Consider the following 6708-nt stretch of genomic DNA (forward strand, 5'->3'; position numbering starts at 1 on the left):
GTCGTTCGCCTCGGTAGTATCATATTCCTTTTAGGATCGAGCCATACGACCTCCGCATAATCGTGCGTTATATCGCTAGCAGTCTGAATATTCACGAGATTTTTCCTTCCAGTGATGCCTTGCATTTTATATGGTATTTATTATTCATTTGATATTGGCACTTGATATTTTTCGAGCTGTTAAGATAGGATACGATGTTGAGAAGTTATATCATGAAAAGAAATTTTGAAAGATTATGCCGGTTACCGTTTCATCCTACTATTACTGTTGTGCTTCATATCTGTTTAGGATTTAGCATACTACTTTATTGGACCTCTAGTAAGTATCGGCGTCGATCTCTCGTCACTACTTCTTCGGGGTTAGGCTAGATACTTACTGGTTACGCGTTGATTTACGTACTCATGATACACTTGTTGTACTTATTATGAAGGTATATATATATATATATGTCTGGTGGTCTTTTGGACGCAAGGGCGCGGCTGTTGCAGGGACTTTACGGTGATCAGCATTTCATGTTATGTTCCGTAGAATACAGAGTCTCCATCAGAGTTATTTATATTTTCCTGTCTAACTTGTATTCTAGACAGGTGATGTATTATTATTGTACTCCTTAGTAGATGCTCATGCACTTGTGACACCGAGTTTTGGGGATTTCCTACTGGATGTTCATTATTGTAGTTCACGTAATTATTATCATTTCACCTTGTCATTTATATCTTTTACGGAAATTGAAAAGAAAATCACGGGTTTTCTATGAGTACTAGATTTTACACTACTTATTTAATGGGATTCATTATTTCGAAAATAATAAAATGAGTAACTAAGTTGATTAATTAGTGTTGGCTTGCTTGACGGCGGCGTTAGGCGCCATCACGACTTATAGTGGATTTTGTGTTGTGATACCATCAAATCCCGGTTCCGAGGTCGTTGACTCAAGTCAAACTTAAAAATTATAAGCCACTATTAAGGAACTAAATGTTCCGATGTCAACCTGAACCCTTCCAAACCCGAACCAACCATCCCTGCAAGTCATAAAATAGTAAAAACATATACGAGGAGTCTTAATTAAGGGAACGAGCATCTAGAAAGCAAAACGACCGATCGGGTGATTAGATATTCTTTAAAAACATTACTCATACACCAGTACAAACAATAAAAACTGAAACTAAAATAATAAATACAGTGCTCCGGAATGTAGATCAGAAAAACCTGCAAGAAGAACAAGAAGAATATTGTAGAGAATATAAGAATAAGAATACATGCTGTAAAATAAAGGAAGAATCTAAAGTTTTACTCTTAGACGATAATAAAGACAGGAATATATTAGAAAAATATTATACTTTGATAGATGTTGAGACATAATTTTATAATTTTAAAACTGGAATAGAGAAAATAGGAATGATAAAAAACCAAAAATATTTGGACCACATAGTAAAAATACTAGATGAAATAGAGATAATAGCCGAAAAACCTTTAAAACATTGTGACAACAATAAAATTATGTGCAAATGAGACATAATAAATCCAGAATACATAATCAAAACGGCCTCAATAGAAGCCACAAATAAAGATTTGGAAGACTTTAGAACCCAAATTAAAGAACTTATAAGTTTAGGTATAATAAGGAGATCTACCTCTAAACATAGATCAACTGTCTTTATGCTAAGAAATCATAGTGAAATAATACGAGAAAAAGCAAGAATGGTAATAAACTACCACGTTCTTTGATAACACATGCATGCAAGATAACAACTCCCACACCCAAGAATTGTCTTTCTAATTATCCCTTTGTTTGTAAATTTTTGAAATTGAGAACTAGGACGTAGATTCTTACCTTTAGGATGAAGACTTTATTTGTTAATCCTCAATGATTGAGCAATAATTGATGGATAATAGGTTGAAGGTTACTCCCCCACACTAAGCACTCTTTCTCACTCTAAAAGTATCAGAAATTTGCTCAAATTTGACTATGGCATATGTTTTATCGAAGTAGGGTCGGGTTATAAAAACCCATAAATGAAGCCCCGGGACAGGATCTGCGGTCGCATATGCGACCGCATAATGATTCTGTGGTTCGCGAAATGACCGCGAAAAATGGCCTTCGGAACTTGGCTGGCCTGCTTCACTCTGCGGCCGTTATGCGGCCCACACACCTATTCTGCGGTCGCATAATGTGCCGCAGAACCTCCTTCCACAAATATTCTAAGGCTGATTGTGCGACAAAAGTGCAGCCCATGAAATGGTTGTGCGGTCGCATAACTGGCCGCGAAATTATCATAAAAAATGGCCCAAGTAGCTACTTCACTCTGCGGCCCGCAGAGTGATTATGCGGCCGCATAATGGGTCGCAGAAATGTCTATCTCTGCAAAATATTTTCATTCAACTCCCCAGCGCACTGTTCAATCCAAAAAGTCTGAACCCCAGTTTTTAGGAAAAGTCCGAAGAATTTCTACTATTATTAACCTCTACGCCTACCCCGGCATTACAGAACCTCGATTTTTAGAAAGTATTTTACTGGGCCTTACACATAGTGTGGCTGAGAGTAAAAGCACGAAGGGTGATACCGTGCAGCTTTATTCATTATGCTTGTTCATTTTGTTGATTGAAGGTTTATTGATTGATTCTTGTTATTATTCCCTGTTGTAGTTACCGTATCTTGTACCCCTTTCGCATGTCCCCTCCCAATTGTACTTGTTAATTCTTTATCTGCTGTTATTTTGTATGTATATTTCCATCTGTACAGGTTTAATTAAGTGGGTGTCCTATCATAGCCTCGTCACTACCTCGTCGAGGTTAGGATCGACACTTACGGAGTACATTGGGTCGGTTGTACTCATACTACACTCTACACTTCTTGTGCAGATTTTGGTACTGGTCCCAGCTGTCCGTGAGGCGTACCAACTCAGATTGGCATTTGGATACTCAAGGTAGATCTGCTAGCATCCGCAGACCTTGAAGTCCTCTTCCATTTCCCATATTTACTATTCTTTTCATTCTAGACAGTTGTAATTGTTTCAAACCCTATTTTGTAGAGATTCTAGAAGCTCGTGAACTTGTGACTCCAGATCCGAGTTGTACTTAGACATTATTGTTTTTATGTCATTTGTATTCCGTTTTAGTTTCTCTTCGGCTTAATTGGTTTTACTTAATTGAATTGATTAAAAATTGGCTTAAAGATCCTCTAACGTTGGCTTGCCTAGCAAGTGAAATGTTAATGCGCCGTCAAGGCCCCGAAGGTGGAAATTCCGAGTCATGACAATTTCAGAAGGTGACTCCGAGGTCTTCAAGCGCAACAACATGTATACCTTGAGTCTCCACAGCAATGCCCGATCAGCTAGCTAATGATCAACAAACTCCGAGTACCTGGATCTGCACAAAAATGTGCAGAAAGCATAGCATGAGTACACCACGGCGTTACCAGTAAGTAACAAGACTAACCTCGGTAGAGTAGTGACGAGGGATAGTCAAGACACCTACTAGACTTAATAACTTGTACACGTATGAATGTGAAACTAACAGGGAAAAATATCAATCTAAAGTTAAGCATGATAACAATAATGAAACAATGCTGGTAATAGGAAACTAAAAGCAACAATTAGCAACGAGACACAACAGGTAATAACACCATGGAGTAAGCTGAATACATTTTAAGTCCGATGAAACCAAGTAAGGAAAAACAAGTAACACTCAATAAGAGCAATCACTTTCTCACAAAATTTGTTCAAGGACTTTCCCGAGGTACTTCACCTCATAGTCACATTTCACGGGTCCCAACTCATGAACCCTAATCACTTGGCATTTCATGCCCACATTATAATTCATAACTGCACAGATGACTCATGTGCCAAGGGAGTGACAATATCAAATATTCTGATGGACAACTCATGTGATAACAATAATAATGATTCATGACCACACGGACAACTCACGTGCCAATAGAACAACTCTTACACAGAAAGCAAGTAAACGGGAGTACATGTAAATGGTCAATAACATCAGGATTTATCTTCTTAAACCGATATGGGTGATTAATTACGTGTATGCTTGTGCAAATGTTCTATTCCAATTCAAGTGAACAAGTAAGAGTAGAGACAATGAATGGCACATAAGAAACGATCACTACAAAATATATAAGGTATAACTCACACAAGGTAGGCACACCACTACACAAATATCAACAATACAATGCCCCCAAGCCATCACAAATTATTTTCCGACATAGACCACCTTGTCTCGCCAAGTGCGCAACAATAAAGTAAATGCCCGCCTTGTCTCGCCACACACGTATAATAATATTTCCACCTTGTCTCGCCACATGCGCAAAACCACATATATAGCCCGCCTTGTCATGACGCATGTGGAAATATCAATAATAACAATAGCACGGACAACTCACGTGCGAACACACTGACAAAATCCTCTCAACAATACCATGTGTGCCGAAACATAACAACACAATAAAATGACTTTCACAACATGTGCCCATATGCCATAACATTTCCTCAAAATAGTTTCAATACCACAGCCACACATAGCCCTCGGCTAAACAACACCGAGTACAATAGAAACAACAACGATAACACAAGAGTACGACAAGTAAACCAACACAAGAACTTCAGAACACAAATAAACGGAAGAACGAGCTCACAATGAAAGACACAACAAGGAATAATGGTCTCCACAAGAATAGCTCAATAAGGGAGAGATAATGTGTAACAATGATTCCACAAATGTGCAATTCGATGATAAACGGAATAACAAAACTTCAACTAAGGCTAAGCAATTACAGAAGAAATAATAATAACTTCAATTAAGGTTAAGCGATTACAAAAGAAATAATAATAATAACTTCAATTAAGGTTAAGCGATTTCGAAAAAAAAATAATAACTTCAATTAAGGTTAAGTGATTACGGAATAAATAATAATAACTTCAATTAAGGTTAAGCAATTACAGAAGAAATAATAATATCTTCAATTAAGGTTAAGACACTACGGAAAAGACAACAAGGCAATAAAGAAGCAATAACTTTAATTAAGGCACATAAGGGTTTAATTGGCAACAAGGGTAGAACATGAATCAATCAATTCCAAATAAGACGCGTAAGGGTGAATTTAGTAAATGGAGGATTTAACATGATAAAACAAATTCACATATAATGAACATAAGAACCTAAGAGCCCTAAGCGGCCAAATTTTCACAAATAAGCCCGAGTACGTACTCGTCACCTCGTGTACAAGGCCTTCACATGACACAATTAGCACAAATGACTCCAATCCTAAGGGGTAGTTTCTCCCACACAAAGTTAGGCAAGATACTTACCTCAAAGAATCTAGACCGACACTCTAAAATGACCTTCTCTTATGAAACAACCTCTGGACAGCTCAAATCTGGCCAAAATAACCTCAAATCATAAATAAAACTCATAGGAAACAATTCCGAACCTCGACCCGCACCTCGGGAACTCAATAAAATTCATAAAATCTGAACACACATTCCGATACGAGTCCAACGATACCAAAATTATCAAATTCCGATATCGAATCGCCTTTCAAATCCTCATTTTATATTTTTGAAAGATTTTACAAAATTGCCATTTTCTTCAATTCAATTAACCAATTTAATGATAAAAACAAAGATAAAATCATGAAATAAAATCAAATCAGGGTAAAGATCACTTATCCCAAACAACCACGTGAAGAACCCTTCCAAAATCGCCCAAATCCGAAGTCTACAACTCAAAATATGATAAATATGGTGACCCCTCCCCCCCCCCCCCCCCCCCCGGTTTTAAGAAACCTCTCCAGGCAAGTCGCATTTGACACGTGCGATTTGCCTCTGTTCCCTCTAACACTAGAAAAACAACAGTCTTTCCTCACACGAAAATGGGCTTAACTCTCTCATGCGGCCTTAGAATGCGATGATTCATGTTGCTATAGTTCTGTAATTACGATACGGATCTGATGGTTCAATCGAATCACAAATCAAAGGTCGTTTCCACAATGTTGTACCCTTTATGCCAAAAGAAACGACGCCAAAATATCAAATAAGAGCGTGGCACAATACAAACCAATTCGAAACTCACCCGAGCCCCATGGGATCCAAACCAAGTATACTAACAAGTCCCAAAACATGATACGAACTTGCTTGAAGACTCAAAGTTCCCCTAACAACACTAGAACCATGAATCGCGTATCGATTCAAGCCTAAGAAACTTATGAACTTCTGAATTTTAAAACTAATGCCGATTCATACCAAACCAACTCCGATTGACTTCAAATTTTTCACAAAAGTTATAAATGATAGTACAAACCTATTTCAACTTCTGGAACCGTGATCCTATCCCGACATCAATAAAGTCAACTCTAGGTAAAACTTTCCAAAATCTTCTATTTTTTCCAACTTTCACCAATTCATGCCGAAACGACCTACGGACCTCCAACTCAACATCCTGATACGCTCCTAAGACCAAAATGACCATACGGAGCTATTGTAACCATCAAAAAGCCATTTCGAATTCGTCTAAACAAAAGATAAACTCCGGTCAACTCTTTCAACTTAAGCTTCTAAAACAAGAATCCTTCTTCCAAATCAATCCCGAATCATCCGAAATCCAAACTCGACCATGCACACACGTCATAACACATAATACGAAGCTGCTCAAGACCTTAAGCCACCAAACGGGACGCTAATCCTCAAAACGGCCGAT

The sequence above is a fragment of the Nicotiana tomentosiformis genome, chromosome 6 (assembly GCF_000390325.3).
Source record: "Nicotiana tomentosiformis chromosome 6, ASM39032v3, whole genome shotgun sequence".
Lineage (NCBI taxonomy): Eukaryota > Viridiplantae > Streptophyta > Magnoliopsida > Solanales > Solanaceae > Nicotiana > Nicotiana tomentosiformis.